Source organism: Triturus cristatus, chromosome 11, assembly GCF_964204655.1.
Source record: "Triturus cristatus chromosome 11, aTriCri1.1, whole genome shotgun sequence".
Classification (NCBI taxonomy): Eukaryota; Metazoa; Chordata; class Amphibia; order Caudata; family Salamandridae; genus Triturus; species Triturus cristatus.
The window spans coordinates 1,036,445,199-1,036,462,557 of NC_140594.1; the positions used below are offsets into that span (position 1 = coordinate 1,036,445,199).

Here is a 17,359-nt window from a genome sequence, read left to right on the forward strand (position 1 = left end):
TCTTCTTTTGCCCTACCAATTATTGACTACTCATGCACCCGCTTAGACATGTTTCGGTTTGCGAGGAAACTAAAACTCCTCAAAATACATACGCTGAAAGGGCCCAGGGGTGGGCCAAGAGGGCTTCAGGACGGGCTACAAACCCACCGAAACCCAACACGCCCTCTTATCTCCGGTCCATTGGAAATATTGTGGGTTTAGCTTCCCTTAGGGAGTTGGAACTAGGCCATAAGGATTGGGCCTCTGAGAGGGAACTATTGAATCTCCTGGACTTGGAGACTGACAAGAGAAATCGTAGTAACTTTAAACCAAAAATCAAGATTTAATCCCAGCACCCCCACAACAACATTGACTCCTTTCATGAGGCGGTGGTACGAGACATTGGTAAATTGGGAGCGAGTAATCCGAATCGTGCTGCCATGAATCTAACTAAAGGCCAAAAAACAGTATTGGCATCCCTGAAACAAGCGACTTCCTTTGTGATTAAGCCTTCCGACAAAGGGGGAAATGTTGTACTGTGGGACATCGAGAAGTACATGCCTGAAGCCAAGAAACAGCTTGACTTTTCTGGCAGCTACACTACACTAAGACTAATGTTGGGCAATATCTTGCCACTATTGATTGTTTTCATGATATGCTGTCCAAATGGCACACCTTGGGGCTTTTAAATCATGAGGAACTTTTGTACTTAACAGTCAAGAAAAAGGTCAGTCCCTCTTTTTATATGCTGCCCAAAGTCCATCAGCACAGCACCAACCCACAGCTAGGCCAATCATCTCAGCTAATCATAGTCTCTTGGAGCATGCCTCAATTTATCTAGACCATTTCCTGTTTCCTTATGTCTGCAGCTTACCCTCCTACTGCCGCAACAGTATGGATTTTATATCCAAGGTCTCTGGCATACCATGGCAATCTGACTACATCTTTTCTACTATGGATGTGGTCTCGCTGTATACATGCATCCAGCACGATCTGGCAATTAAGGCTTGCAAACATTTCTTTAGGGACAGACCCATAGCCACATATGACCAAACTAACATTTTGCTGGAGATGCTCCAGTCCTGTCTGGAAAATAACTATTTCCTGTTTGGTAAGCAATGGTATAGACAACTTACCGGGACTGCAATGAGCAGTTGCTTCGCGCCGAGCTACGCCTGCATGTTCATGGAGTGGTGGGAATCGGAGTGTGTTTGGTCTGAGGCCATGGATTAATACACAAAGCATCTGGTCCTTTGGACCAGATACATTGATGATATTTTTCTCATTCGGGATGGCACCCAGCTCATCTTAGATGAGTTCCTGGATATCATATCCATCAATGGCTTGAACCTTAAGTTCACAAGCAAAACCAGCACCAACAGGATTGATTTCCTGGATGTTGGGGTTGAGGTGCTTAATGGCACTATACTGACTAGTCTGCACAGAAAGGAGATCGCTGACAACAGTATCCTGAATGCCAGAAGCCACCACCCGCCCAAATTCAATTGCAGCATTCCTTATGGGGAACTCCTTAGAGCCAGGAGAAAATGTAGTACATTGGAAGCTTACAAACTAGAGGGAGGGAGGATGGTTGGGTGATTCCTGCAGAGGGGTTACACGCATAAGGTTTTGGAGGAGGCCAAACACAAGGTCAGTGGAGTGGTGAGAGGAACTTTCCTCATACCCTAATTACATACGAACACCAAACCCAAGATCAGGCTCATAACTACGTACAACTCAAGCTGTACCGAGGTTCAAGCAATAGTCAGGAAACACTGGCATTTGGTCAAATTGGACCCTGCCATCGGCAAACTGGTTAGTCCAAGCCCACAAATCACATACCGCAGAAGCAACTCGCTGAAAGACTTGCTGGTGCATACCATGATTAAACCAGGCCAGTTGCAAAGTGGTACCTGGTTGAGGGAACTCCCTGGGTTCCATAAATGAGGCAAGTGCAAGGCGTGCACTCACAGTACCAACGTGAAGTTTGTTCCCTTGCCCAATGGTAAACATCACAAGATTAGACCTTTCATTAACTGCAACACTGACTTTGTAGTTTATGTGTTGATATGTGTGTGGCATGCGGTATGTGTGGAGCACGATTTTTCCAGTGAAGAAACAAATCCTGAAGCATCTCAGGGCCAGTCATAAGAATAACACAACAAATCCCATAGCAAGATACTGCAACCCCTTGCATGGATCTACTGATGCTGAGAATCTCAAAATTTCCTTTTTTTGGAATGGACAGGGTTCCGGCCAGGACCTGAGGTGGTGACAGGGAACGGGCACTAAGAAGGCTAGAATCCCGATACATAATCAGTCTCAACAGCAAACACCCAGGAGGCCTCAACCAGAATGAGGAGCTACATGTACATTTGGGGTAGCACACCCAGCGGTGGTATCTGTTTCCCCCCCCATGTTTTCTGTGTTTGTTTCCCTTTTCTCCCCTTCTTTTCTTCTCTTTTCTCTTCTCATTTCCCTAGCCCCCACATCATGTTCTCCTTTGAGTCTGCTTCATTTTCCTGCTGCATATCCCCGCACATTTCTTACACTCGAGGGTCGGGGGATCTGAGACACTGGAGTCTTGCACTTGCATGAGGAGCCTGGAGTCAATTTGATACATTTAACGTAACGTTGGTTGAGTTCCTACCGGGGCAGATGGCATTACACCCAACATAGGCTACCACTGCCACTCTGGCACTGAATCATACCCCTCTTTTGCTGGTTTCTATTGGGGCTCTGTGCGGATTTGTTTTTTCTTTACCTCAGGTGTGTCTACTCTGGTCACTTGACATATCGCGCCCAGTTCCTTTCCCCCCCCCCTCATACATCCCACTGTGTGTTCTCTTAGGTCAACTGACTGTCTTTCTCTTTCACTGGACTCTTGTCTGGGCACCCATAGGAGAGATTGTATCACCACTGACTATATACACTTGCATTGTATTTTACTTTACATTTGTATCTAAATTTAATTTGTTTTTATAATTTATTTTTCTTGGTGAGATACCCTGTCAATTTAATTTTAGGGAGGAAACCTTTTTTTCTGTTGGATTTATGAAGTCTGTTTTCCTATTACTGATGAGCACGCATTATGTAAAAGTGCTGAAGTATTTTGCTCATGTTTATAGATTTTTTAACAGTGTATCTCTGAGTATATAGAGAATACCATCAGCAGCCACAGTCCGTGTAGGTAATAGCGGTAGGGCAGGGTAAGGGGGGAAATTTCGAGGGACGATGCTGAGGGAAAATTAAATAATTAAATTTTCCTCTGCATTGTCCCTCAAAATCCCCCCTTATCCGGCCCCACCGCTGTTACCTACATGGACAGCGGCTGACTGTCACAATGTTTTCCCAGCTTTAAGAAAGACAGTTTGGTTGAAACGCATCAGCAGTAAATAAAGAATCTTTTGGACTGACCTCGAGTGCAGGCTATCTTTGCAGCGCGGCGGCATAAGCAGGGGGGGGGGGGGGGGGGGGGAGAGATATATATATATATATAAATAAATCATGACATTTGCCATGATGGTTTGCAATTCCTGAAAATGCCATTAATTTGGAGAATTCGTGGAAACAGGTTAGTGGAGAAAATGTCCCCACTTTAGGTTCCCTTGTGTGATTTTATTTCCTAAACATCATATACAACTGTAAGGAAGAGCGAGAAAGCCAATCACCTGGATGTAGCAGTGTAAGCGGTCTATGAATGAGCAGGTGTATATTATGTTGAATGTGTCCTAAGAGACTGTGAACCTGCTGAATTAATGAGAATGTGTTTGTGTTTCCGAAACCACTAGCAATTAGAAAACTGCCATTAAGAAGTTATGTATACCCAATGGAATACGTTTGTTCCACAGACGATCATGGGAATTTTGTTTGAAGTGAACTTTGGGAAAATTCTTTGCAGAAAGATGCTTTGGCAGTGAATACCAGAATCTAAATGGTGGTTTTAATAAAGGAACAAAGAAAAGCATGATAATAAAACGAATAGTAAACGTACTCAAAACCTCTTACGAAGCAGACAATAAATAGGAGGTAAGGTGTTTTTTTCCAGAGGAAAGGTTTACATTGCACTACGGAAATATGCGGTCAGTTTCTTCCTAGAAAATACCTTATAAACCTAGAGAGAACATTTCATTCGTTTTTCTAGCTAATCTTCATCTTGTTGGATCCAATCCAGCTCAAAGTGTCCTACGGAATGCATCAATCCTGTACACTATAAAATTGTGAATAAACATCGACGTCCATCTTGAATCACTTCCCGATTTAAAGCCACTATTGCCAACCTGTCATCACACAAGCCATCAAAAGTACAAATAAGACGCACTCTTTAGATAACCATCAAGCGTTTAATGGTAGCTCCTAAAACGGCTAACGTTTTAAGTGTTTATCAGCGCAAGTACATCCACAAGTTTATAACATATTTCTAGCAAAGTCCTTTTAAAATATTTAAAAGTAAACAAACTGTCAAATGATATTGAAAACAATAAGCCAATGCTCTTGCGTAACACACTTATAATGTACAATGCCAAGCAGTGGTGTGGCGTAATGTAAAATGGTGGGACTCCCCTGCAGAAGGTGATAAGGGGCCCCTGAGACTCGGATGTCTGACAGATATTCGTAGTCCTTAGACTGATGGGGACCCTGAAGGGTTGGGCCCTCTGCGCCGCAGGTGCTGCAGGGGCCTGCATTACACCCCTGAAGCCTAGTGCATTCTTGGCTGGAGAGTCCTTAAATATTTCCACGTACTCTATACCACACTTCATCATTTCATATTTGTTTTGTGGTTCATCAGAGGATGTTTCAGTTTTCACTGGAAAGATTCAAGCTTGGATATTGGTTTGAGAAGGTTTGTGTCTCTTTAGATTGTTTTGATCAACAGATGAAAGAGTGTGTATGAATAGCACATATATGAAGGTGTGTCTGTCTGTACACTTTTGAGGCAAAGACATGTAGCACGAGTTACCCCCCCCCCCCCCAAAAAAAAACTGACATAACTTTAAAAAATTCCAAAGCAAAACTGTGCTTACATCCCACATGGGCATTTTGATCACTAGCTTCTTTTGACGGATTTATGTAAAGATGAAATGCATGTTTTCCACTGCATTAGCGTACAGGAGAACTCAATCAAACCCCCCCCCCCCCAAACACCACCAGCCTGCCTTGTTTTCAATAGTAGGTTTGGAATGCCACCAACATGCTAAGCCTATGTATAACTTTAAGGCCACTGCCAAGCAACTGAGTTAAAAGAGATGAAAATGTCACTTGCATCTCATCCTTAAAACATTGATTCTTCCATGAGGCAAATATAACATTTCTACTACCATACAGCAACGTTACTACTGAAATCTGGAAGAAAAAAAATTCCACGTCCTACTTGTTCACATTTTACAACAGCCAACCGCTTCAAAGTATGAGCCACACTTTCCAGGCGAAATCAACGCTCTCATGGCTAGATAAAAATCACACAGGTGCAATCAAAAAGAAAAATAATTCTGAAAGAAAATAAATGAAAACGGAACACAAAAGGGCAATCAGAACGAAAGAGATTGGCAGGATTAGATTGTCTGTCACATTATACAGATTAGGCTCATAGATGGAACAATATACACCTACAGCAAACATGTAAAGCGATACTTAAGAAATTAGATTGCATTAAGATGATAACTTGGTTTGCAGTCCACGTTTGCATTTTGTGATTTTTTTTTTTTTTTTTTTACTTATGCCCAACTCTAAAATTTACACGTTTAGCTCAAAATAAGTATTCCAAATAGACAATGCTTACAAAAGAGAATCCAGGATCAATAGAAGTAACTCCATGACTAAACAAACAACGTGCAACGCAATGGAAAATTTTAAGTAAACAGCTACATTTATGCACAGAGATATAGGTCAGTCAAGAGCACTCAGGACAACGAGAAAGAAGATGGCTGGTTTGGGGACAGGAAAAGGAGCTGTACAAAGATGCTGTTGGATGTACAAGTAAACATCAAAAAATGAAGTGATATCGAGGTGACAGAAACGGAGGCATCAAACCCATCCTTTAAAAAAGACTGTAAGGAAAACTAAAGAAAAGCTTCTGCTGTCTGACTAAAACTGCATTACTACCGAAAGGTGTTATTGGGCTTAGTGCCACAACATATATATTAAAGCCTCCTATACAATGGCTTAACTGACTATTACTTTTAAGAAATACAGAACAGAGGTTAAGTATACGTGCATTCACTTCCTCTTTGAAATGTCAGTGTTGTAAAGTAGCCGGGAGTGAAGAGCACGTGTCGAAGTAACCTGCCAGATCGCGATGTGTCACTGGCAAGGAGCCATCTCAAGCGTGATGAGCTGGAAGCTGTCTTTAGTAAAGAAGTTCCTCTGCTAGTGAGACTGAAGACAAAAGAAAAGGATTGCAGTCTATAGGTACACAATCTAAAGTCTCTGATTGTTACACTAGATACCCTGCTGCCAGGGATGTCTCTTGTATCAATGGGGAGCTGACATCTGAGCCCACTGTTGTGCACGGCATGACGTATATAGACACCCATTAGGAATCATCAAGGAACAGCCGAGTGCCCACTGGGTGTCACTGCTGAACCACTAAATGCACTCACAAAAAACTGCCGTGGGCACCAATCAGGAGTTGACCCTACAACACCTGCGGGGTTGTTGTTATTTTTTTTTTAACCTGTAGCTTAGCTACCCTGCTGCTAGGTGCGAGGCTTACATCGGCACACAGAGGAGCTTTAGTAACCGACTCTAAGTACGTCCCTTCTTTGAATTACACTGGCCCTCATAGGGGCAGCGGAGCACCTGTGCACACTCCCTCGGGTGGTCACCTTTACGGTAGCCTCTATGGAAATACCTTTTAATGACTGACTTATTTGCAACACTAGCTATCACAGACCTTGACTTGAGACTGCCCCTGTTGCTACATTGGGACACAAATAGAGCTGTCAGGTCTAGCATGTCACACGAGAGACTATCCATGGTACTAAAACATAGGTCCCCATCAGAGAGTGTCACTAATGCTGCAAAATGATATTCCGCGAGCACCTTCCCCAAAGCCACCACAGGACACCCATGACAAACCAATTTCAAGATGTCCAAATGGGCACTCACCAGTAAGGTTCACCTGTTCGGAGTGGATAGGCGAAGGCGGGGGGGGGGGCAGTGGCAGGTAATCTCATGATATACAGTAACACTTTTCTACAAAACCATGTCCTCGGAATATTCTTGGATCAATAAAAACACCGACAAGATACACCTCGAACGTTTGCAGTATCACCCTCGCAGCGCCGGATACTCTGCCATTACCGCTTCCGACTCCTTCAGCGCCACTGCCGTTTCTAGACCCGAGCTTCAGTTCCGACAATAAATCATATGGTATCTGGATCAATAGTAACAATCCACGATTACAACATCCAGAATACATTACCTCCTCGTTAGTCTTCCTCGCCACATGATTACAAAGTGAGAACGAAAAAAACAGACTTTGTAATCATGTGGCGAGGAAGACTATACTCGGAGTAATGAAGATTACCGGTAAGTAATCGGGGCATTCATTTATCAAATGAAAGCCCAGGGCTGGAAGTGTACCTTGGCGAGTCTGAACAACGTATCAACTGTACCTTGACCCCAAGTACTGAAAGCAGGTTTGTGGTGTGCATAATACGGAGTGCGTACGGGCAAACGTTAAGAACTGGGCCCGTTACATTCAAGGGAAATTAGACTAGTGTCAAATTTAGTATCAGCACGTTTTGGTGCTAACAGGAAGGAATGCCCGAGAAGCCTTCAAAACACAGGTACACATTCATGCCTTTGGCGGGTTACGTTGGTCAGGAGGAATGTCAGCCATGCTCAAGTGTCAATTCTACTCACCAGATACCGCCTTTACTGCTACCACGTGTCAACTGTCCACCTGTACGGCACTTACACGGTCGGTCCGCGAATTCAGCCTAATGTCCGTTATTGATCTTTTAACGTAATTTCAGCACTTCCGGGTCGCATACCACCAATCCCACAACTAAAACATACTGTGAGAGTCGTCTGCGACTACTGGGGGGGGGTTCTGCTAATGTGTAAGGTGATCTAGGATTGGAGCTATTTTGGCCAATCCTGGTGCACCGCACATGATTCGGGAGTACTGATTGGACGGGCTTTCCGCGCGTGCCGCTGTCCAATACGCCCGCGGACGCTTCTGTGCACACTGTTCATTTCGGAGCCCGTGGCCATTCACTGGCAGGGGCGAGTGAGTCGCGTATGAGGAGCATACCTCAGCCCGGGCAGGCCAGGTTGTTGTTGCCGCACTTCTGAAGGGGAAGAGAGAGCGAGGAGTGCTCTTCGCTGCGTACTGCTTCCTCAGGGTGGTCAGAGCGATCCATGGGTGGACCTGGTCACGGTGCGTCCACGGCAACCAGTCGCATGACTCAGCAGCCCATTACTGGCAGAATCATGAGCAGAACGACCGTTGTTGGACTCCGGTTGGGCCGGTATATTCAATAAGGGGCGCGGCTTTGTCCATGTCTGTGACATCGGTTTATACGAAAGCGTGTACGGGACCGTACCAAAAGCAGATATTGTATATTTCCATGTATTGCAGTACCTGTTGAATCCGAAAACAGTTAAATCATCCCGCTCATCTTTCCTTTTTCAGTAAATCGACAGTCAGTAATTTGGGTAACAGCGACACTCGTTACTAGCATAACTGCTTACAAGAAATTCATTTCTAAAGTAGAGATGAAATGGTACCTGCAGACGAATGCTAAAATGAACATGAACGCTGCATTACAATACAATCCTGACATTTACAGTAAGTTGCTAAATTTGAACTCATTTGAGCCCTTTTTTTTTTTTAAAGAAACTTAAAGCAGGCTCCCTCACTAGTGGCACAAAACATAACTGAATATTTGTGCAGTGAACCATGCCAGCACTGGTGTCCTACAAAGAAAGAAACAAAAATAACTTGTAACTGAAAAATAAACAAAGGAATTACAGTAGCCAGTCTAAAAATCTCAAATTCTTACGCGATATTTGCAGGTGATGGACATCAGCAGTGAGAGTTTAACACAGTGAGGAACTTTTCAATGACCTTTCGCCTCTAGTTACATAAGGGATTGCCTGATATATGAAACTTGGAGGCATATCAGCAACAACCGCTAAGCGCACTTAGCGCCAGGATAATTATCGCCGGCTAGCGTGGATTTTTATCGCTGAGATAGCGTGCTATTAGCAACGCTTATCTCAAAAGCGATAAAAATCCTAGCGCTAACTGCCAAACGTGAGATTATCGCTGGAAACCCAGCGATAATCTCACGAAGTTTGGCGTTAGCTTGATGATAGGGCCTCACATACTTAGCCATGATATCCACCTTCCATAGGATATCATGGCTAAGTCAGTCCTGAAGCAGGCGTAAGGAAAGTAGCGATAACAGGGGTTAACGCTACTTTTCCTGCCGCTATGCTTCATAGCGTGGGGCTTGATGATAGGAGAAATGTCGCTTAGCGACATTTCTCCAGTCAGGTCAGGAACGCCCACTTTGCATCTCATTAGAGATGCAAAGCTGGGTGTTAAGATTTCGTGCGCTAATGCAAGGTTTCATGCGATAGCGTGACCTTGCTGATTAGGCGATAAAATTATTGTTGCTTTTCGGCCAAAAGCGGCGATAATTTTCTATCGCCGCCTTGTAGATATGCCCCTCAGACCTTATTGTAGCGTGGAGGTTGCGAAGCAAAAGGAGACAGCTGGAGGTGTATCCAGTTCGTAGTCTTTATTCATTTAAATAAGGATACAAATGATGCACAGCAGGAAGAACTGCACAGCTCAAGGACGGAATGCTCCTTGGTACAAAAGGAAACACATTCTAGAAGGGCATGAGGCGAGGGAAAGAACGCAGGGATTAAAGGGGAAGACACAGAGAAGGGAAACATAATGGAGGAAGAGATGGCAAAGTCAGGATATTACACTTATTTAAATACAGTTTTTTACTTTGGAGGTCTTTGGTTTCCCTGTTCTATGTGTGGATAGATACTCCGGTAAAAGGATTTCCTTTGGGGTTTTAAGACTTGTAGTCCTGGTCATCTTAAAATAAGGACTACAAATTCTTGAAATAAGAAAACCCCTGGAATGCGTAAGGCACGGTTATGGGAAACAGTTAAGGTTTGTTACAGGTGTAGTAAACGTGATTTTTGCTATGTAGAAAAGTTTTAAACTCGTTTGGTGGGAAAAACATCTGCATATCTTTATTAAAGGCTTTCTAAATGATACCAGCAATGTTAATAGAAATGACATTTAGCAAGACTTTCAAAGTTGGTTTTTTATGACGACTGCAGGGGGTCAAAAACGATTGTCAGGCCGTAGGCCCAGTGAGGCAACGTATTTACCTGATCAACTATTTTGAGAGAAGGTGTAGATTAGGAGGTAGTTCAATGTACGTCTTAACTAATTTATCAGCGTGTGATCTGCGCAAATCCGTGCCGTTCACTGTCAGTACGGCTCGCCACCTTTGGCTGTGTGAGCCGAGATTTAAGGCTTCACACTAGGGGGGATATGTACAATAGAAGTGGCAGAGTGAGGCGTTAGCCATTATGGCTTAACACCTCTCCGCCACTTCTGAAACACAAGGCTGCACCATATTTACAACAATATGGTGCAGCCTTGCATTCCACCCTGCGATGCCCTTGCACCATAGTGCAAGGGTGTCTGCATGCAAGGGAGGATTGTTTATGTGTAGGAAGGTGTCCCTTCCTGCACATAAGCAATCCTGAAATACTATTTTGTCACTGTCATGTGTGCTGCTTAATGCAGCACACATGAAAGTTGCAAAATGGGATAAAACAAAAAAGATTATGTACAGGAAGGGGGACCTTCCTGTACATAAAAAATCCATGGCATTTTGCTTTTTCCATGTGTGCTGCACAAGGCAGCACACATGGAAAAAGCAAAAACAAGGAGAAATAATGCATTTCTCCTCATTTCGCGAACTAAAAACCAGGTTTTACCTGGTCTTAATTTTGGCGCTGCCTCCTATGTACGCTGCCCTTGTACGTGGGGGCAGCGTCAAAATCAATGGGTGTTGCGGTAGAACGCCCACGCAGTGGCTTCACTCTGCTTCGTAAAAAAGGCTAAGCTCCTATCGCCACCACAAAATCGATAAAAGTGCATTGTGGTGGCGATAGGGGCTTGTACACATGGCCCTAGAGGTGGGCAAGCCACTGAATCTTCAGGCTAGATGTCTCGTTCTGGCTGAGTTGAAGGTCCTTTAGGACCATCAAACCCCAAATAAGTCGAGATTTCATGTGGTTTCTGGCTGCCACTCAAGCTCTAAACTCATGCAAAAAGAATTAAAAACAAGTGAACTTTGAGGTCCTTTTCCAGTACTTGAGAATGCATAGTTTGGCCATGGTAAGGGAGGTTGCCAACTATCTGTGTTCATACATCCTCAAGTCTGGTAGGTCAGAGCTGTTTGTGTAGAAGTGCTAGGTGTGGTGTGGATGTGACGTGAAATGGACAATGGAGGCAGAGATGAAATCAGACCGCCGCCCAGTAAGCACAGAGTTTCGGGCACGATCAGAGAAAATGAAATAGGTTTCAATGATCTGCGTTAAAGTTAAAATATTGGTCATTGGATTGCAAGTGGGCCTTCTTGAGTTTCGATGGAGACCAGTACCTGTCATGGAGTACTTTAAAGTAAAACTTTAGCCTGCAGTCCCTGGTAACCCGACGGTGATCCACCAGTAGGGTCGCCAAATCTTCTGGTGATTAGGCCTTGTAAAGTAACTGTTGCCAGATTAGGCTAGTTGAGTTGCTGGACAGGTCAGAGTGTAAGGTTTTTATAAGCACTCCATCCAGTCCAGAGACCACTCTCCTGTAGCGTCCCAGGGCATGGAGATGTTAGACAATAGGCGAAACGGGGAACTCCACCGGCTGGCTGCCTAGAACTGCTCTTCAAAAAGGGGGTGGTGATGAACGGATCATCAGAACCAATCAAACACTCACACCCAGTCAACAGATCTGGGTTTGATCCATCACCGTTCTTTAAACCACTCTGCCACCACAGTTCAGACATGGCCATATGCAAATCAATCTGACTCTATGTTTCATGGGAACAGTCCAGCCCGAACTGCCAAGCCATGCCTTCCCTGGACCGGAAACAAGCTTCCTAGGACTGGTTTCTGGCATTTCAGCCGTCTTCAGCCAGGCTTGCTTGAATTCAGTGGCAAAGTGAGCAAGGGACTCAACGTCTGAGCATACCCTGCCAACTTATGGCGAACAAAGCGGTACAAAAAGGGGGTGGTGATGGACGGAGCATCAGAACCAATTAAACACTCACACCCAGTCAACAGATATGGGTTTGATCCATCACCGTTCTTTAGCCCACTCTGCTACCCCAGTTCAGACATGGCCATATGCAAATCAGTCTGACCCTGTGCTTCATGGGAACAGTCCAGCCCGAACTGCCAAGCCATGCCTTCCCTGGACCGGAAACAAGCTTCCTAGGACCGGTTTCTGGCATTTCAGTCGTCTTCAGCCAGGCTTGCTTGAATCCAGTGGCAAAGTGTGCAAGGGACTCAACGTCTGAGCATACCCTGCCAACTTATGGCGAACAAAGCGGTACAAAAAGGGGGTGGTGATGGACGGAGCATCAGAACCAATCAAACACTCACACCCACTCAACAGATCTGGGTTTGATCCATCACCATTCTTTAGCCTAATCTGCCACCCCAGTTCACACATGGCTATATGCATATCAGTCTGACCCTGTGCTTCATGGGAACAGTCCAGCCCAAACTGCCAAGCCATGCCTTCCCTGGACCGGAAACAAGCTTCCTAGGACCGGTTTCTGCCATTTCAGCCGTCTTCAGCCAGGCTTGCTTGAATCCAGTGGCAAAGTGAGCAAGGGACTCAACGTCTGAGCATACCCTGCCAACTTATGGCGAACAAAGCGGTACAAAAAGGGGGTGGTGATGGACGGAGCATCAGAACCAATCAAACACTCACACCCAGTCAACAGATCTGGGTTTGATCCATCACCGTTCTTTAGCCCACTCTACCACCCCAGTTCAGACATGACCATATGCAAATCAGTCTGACCCTGTGCTTCATGGGAACAGTCCATCCCGAACTGCCAAGCCATGCCTTCCCTGGACCGGAAACAAGCTTCCTAGGACCGGTTTCTGGCATTTCAGCCAGGCTTGGTTGAATCCAGTGGCAAAGTGAGCAAGGGATTCAACGTCTGAGCATACCCTGCCAACTTATGGCGAACAAAGCGGTACAAAAAAGGGGAGTGGTGATGGACGGAGCATCAGAACCAATCAAACACTCACACCCAGTCAACAGATCTGGGTTTGATCCATCACCGTTCTTTAGCCCAATCTGCCACCCCAGTTCAGACATGGCCATATGCAAATCAGTCTGACCCTGTGCTTCATGGGAACAGTCCAGCCCGAACTGCCAAGCCATGCTTTCCCTGGACCGGAAACAAGCTTCCTCGGACCGGTTGCTGGCATTTCAGCCGTCTTCAGCCAGGCTTGCTTGAATCCAGTGGCAAAGTGAGCAAGGAACTCAACGTCTGAGCATACCCTGCCAACTTATGGCAAACAAAGCGGTACAAAAAGGGGGTGGGATGGACGGAGCATCAGAACCAATCAAACACTCACACCCAGCCAACAGATATGGGTTTGATCCATCACCGTTCTTTAGCCCACTCTGCCACCCCAGTTCAGACATGGCCATATGCAAATCAGTCTGACCCTGTGCTTTATGGGAACAGTCCAGCCCGAACTGCCAAGCCATGCCTTCCCTGGACCGGAAACAAGCTTTCTAGGACCGGTTTCTGGCATTTCAGCCATCTTCAGCCAGGCTTGCTTGAATCCAGTGGCAAAGTGAGCAAGGGAATCAACGCCTGAGCATACCCTGCCAACTTATGGCGAACAAAGCGGTAGAAAAAGGGGGTGGTGATGGACGGAGCATCAGAACCAATCAAACACTCACACACAGTCAACAGATCTGGGTTTGATCCATCACCATTCTTGAGCCCACTCTGCCACCCCAGTTCAGACAAGGCCATATGCAAATCAGTCTGACCCTGTGCTTCATGGGAACAGTCCAGCCCGAACTGCCAAGCCATGCCTTCCCTAGACCGGAAACAAGCTTCCTAGGACCGGTTTCTGGCATTTTAGCCGTCTTCACCCGGGCTTGCTTGAATCCAGTGGCAAAGTGAGCAAGGGACTCAACTTCTGAGCATACCCTGCCAACTTATGGCGAACAAAGCGGTACAAAAAGGAGGTGGTGATGGACGGAGCATCTGAACCAATCAAACACTCACACCCAGTCAACAGATCTGGGTGTGATCCATCACCGTTCTTTAGCCCACTCTGCCACCCCTGTTCAGACATGGCCATATGCAAATCAGTCTGACCCTGTGCTTCATGGGAACAGTCGAGCCCGAACTGCCAAGCCATGCCTTCCCTGGACCGGAAACAAGCTTCCTAGGACCGGTTTCTGGCATTTCAGCCGTCTTCAGCCAGGCTTGCTTGAATCCAGTGGCAAAGTGAGCAAGGGACTCAACGTCTGAGCATACCCTGCCAACTTATGGCGAACAAAGCAGTACAAAAAGGGGGTGGTGATGGACGGAGCATCAGAACCAATCAAACACTCAAACCCAGTCAACAGATCTGGGTTTGATCCATCACCGTTCTTTAGCCCACTCTGCCACCCCAGTTCAGACATGGCCATATGCAAATCAGTCTGACCCTGTGCTTCATGGGAACAGTCCAGCCCGAACTGCCAAGCCATGCATTCCCTGGACCGGAAACAAGCATCCTAGGACCGGTTTCTGGCATTTTAGCCGTCTTCAGCCAGGCTTGCTTGAATCCAGTGGCAAAGTGAGCGAGGGACTCAATGTCTGAGCATACCCTGCCAACTTATGGCGAACAAAGCGGTACAAAAAGGAGGTGGTGATGGACGGAGCATCAGAACCAATCAAACACTCACACCCAGTCAACAGATCTGGGTTTGATCCATCACCGTTCTTTTGCCCACTCTGCCACCCCAGTTCAGACATGGCCATATGCAAATCAGTCTGACCCTGTGCTTCATGGGAACAGTCCAGCCCGAACTGCCAAGCCATGCCTTCCCTGGACAGGAAACAAGCTTCCTAGGACCGGTTTCTGGCATTTTAGCCGTCTTCAGCCAGGCTTGCTTGAATCCAGCGGCAAAGTGAGCAAGGGACTCAACGCCTGAGCATACCCTGCCAACTTATGGCGAACAAAGCGGTACAAAAAGGTGGTGGTGATGGACGGAGCATCAGAACCAATCAAACACTCACACCCAGTCAACAGATCTGGGTTTGATCTATCACTGTTCTTGAGCCCACTCTGCCACCCCAGTTCAGACATGGCCATATGCAAATCAGTCTGACCCTGTGCTTCATGGGAACAGTCCAGCCCGAACTGCCAAGCCATGCCTTCCCTGGACAGGAAACAAGCTTCCTAGGACCGGTTTCTGGCATTTTAGCCGTCTTTAGCCACGCTTGCTTGAATCTAGTGGTAAAGTGAGCAAGGGACTCAACGTCTGAGCATACCCTGCCAACTTATGGCGAACAAAGCGGTACAAAAAGGGGGTGGTGATGGACGGAGCATCAGAACCAATCAAACACTCACACCCAGTCAACAGATCTGGGTTTGATCCATCACTGTTCTTTAGCCCACTCTGCCACCCCAGTTCAGACATGGCCATATGCAAATGAGTCTGACCCTGTAATTCATGGGAACAGTCCAGCCCGAACTGCCAAGCCATGCCTTCCCTGGACCGGAAACAAGCTTCCTCGGACCGGTTTCTGGCATTTCAGCCGACTTCATCCGGGCTTGCTTGAAACCAGTGGCAAAGTGAGCAAGGGACTCAACGTCTGAGCATACCCTGCCAACTTATGGCGAACAAAGCAGTACAAAAAGGGGGTGGTGATGGACGGAGCATCAGAACCAATCAAACACTCACACCCAGTCAACAGATCTGGGTTTGATCCATTACCGTTCTTTAGCCCACTCTGCCACCCCAGTTCAGACATGGCCATATGCAAATCAGTCTGACCCTGTGCTTCATGGGAACAGTCCAGCCCGAACTGCCAAGCCATGCCTTCCCTGGACCGGATCAAGCTTCCTAGGACCGGTTTCTGGCTTTTCAGCCGTCTTCAGCCAGGCTTGCTTGAATCCAGTGGCAAAGTGAGCAAGGGACTCAACGTCTAAGCATACCCTGCCAACTTATGGCGAACAAAGCAGTACAAAAAGGGGGTGGTGATGGACGGAGCATCAGAACCAATCAAACACTCACACCCAGTCAACAGTTCTGGGTTTGATCCATCACCGTTCTTTAGCCCACTCTGCCACCCCAGTTCAGACATGGCCATATGCAAATCAGTCTGACCCTGTGCTTCATGGGAACAGTCCAGCCCGAACTGCCAAGCCATGCCTTCCCTGGACCGGATCAAGCTTCCTAGGACCGGTTTCTGGCTTTTCAGCCGTCTTCAGCCAGGCTTGCTTGAATCCAGTGGCAAAGTGAGCAAGGGACTCAACGTCTAAGCATACCCTGCCAACTTATGGCAAACAAAGCGGTACAAAAAGGGGGTGGGGGAGGTGATGGACGGAGCTTCAGAACCAATCAAACACTCAAACCCAGTCAACAGATCTGGGTTTGATCCATCACCGTACTTTAGCCCACTCTGCCACCCAAGTTCAGACATGGCCATATGCAAACCAGTCTGACCCTGTGCTTCATGGGAACAGTCCAGCCCGAACTGCCAAGCCATGCCTTCCCTGGACTGGAAACAAGCTTCCTCGGACCGGTTTCTGCCATTTCAGCCATCTTCAGCCAGGCTTGCTTGAATCCAGTGGCAAAGTGAGCAAGGGACTCAACGTCTAAGCATACCCTGCCAACTTATGGCGAACAAAGCGGTACAAAAAGGGGGTGGGGGTGGTGATGGACGGAGCATCAGAACCAATCAAACACTCAAACCCAGTCAACAGATCTGGGTTTGATCCATCACCGTTCTTTAGCCCACTCTGCCACCCAAGTTCAGACATGGCCATATGCAAATCAGTCAGACCCTGTGCTTCATGGGAACAGTCCAGCCCGAACTGCCAAGCCATGCCTTCCCTGGACCGGAAACAAGCATCCTAGGACCGGTTTCTGGCATTTTAGCCGTTTTCAGCCAGGCTTGCTTGAATCCAGTGGCAAAGTGAGCGAGGGACTCAACGTCTGAGCATACCCTGCCAACTTATGGCGAACAAAGCGGTACAAAAAGGGGGTGGTGATGGACGGAGCATCAGAACCAATCAAACACTCACAGCCAGTCAACAGATCTGGGTTTGATCCATCACCGTTCTTTAGCCCACTCTG

At 46.5% G+C, this 17,359-nt stretch overlaps 1 protein-coding gene across 8 annotated transcripts in view; it reads right to left on the reverse strand.

Moving 5' to 3' along the window:
• Nucleotides 1-8,327, reverse strand: part of ATP13A3 (ATPase 13A3) — a 478,336-nt gene extending 470,009 nt beyond the window's left edge. For 3 of the 8 annotated variants that reach the window (XM_085635249.1, XM_085635257.1, XM_085635254.1), the window contains exon 1: nt 7,846-8,011. The gene's annotated coding sequence lies outside the window, so the exon portion shown is untranslated. Of the gene's footprint in view, nt 1-7,845; nt 8,022-8,239 lie in introns of those variants that run through there. The other 5 variants (XM_085635250.1, XM_085635252.1, XM_085635253.1 and 2 more) reach the window with 5 other exon arrangements.
• Nucleotides 8,328-17,359: the final 9,032 nt, after the last annotated feature.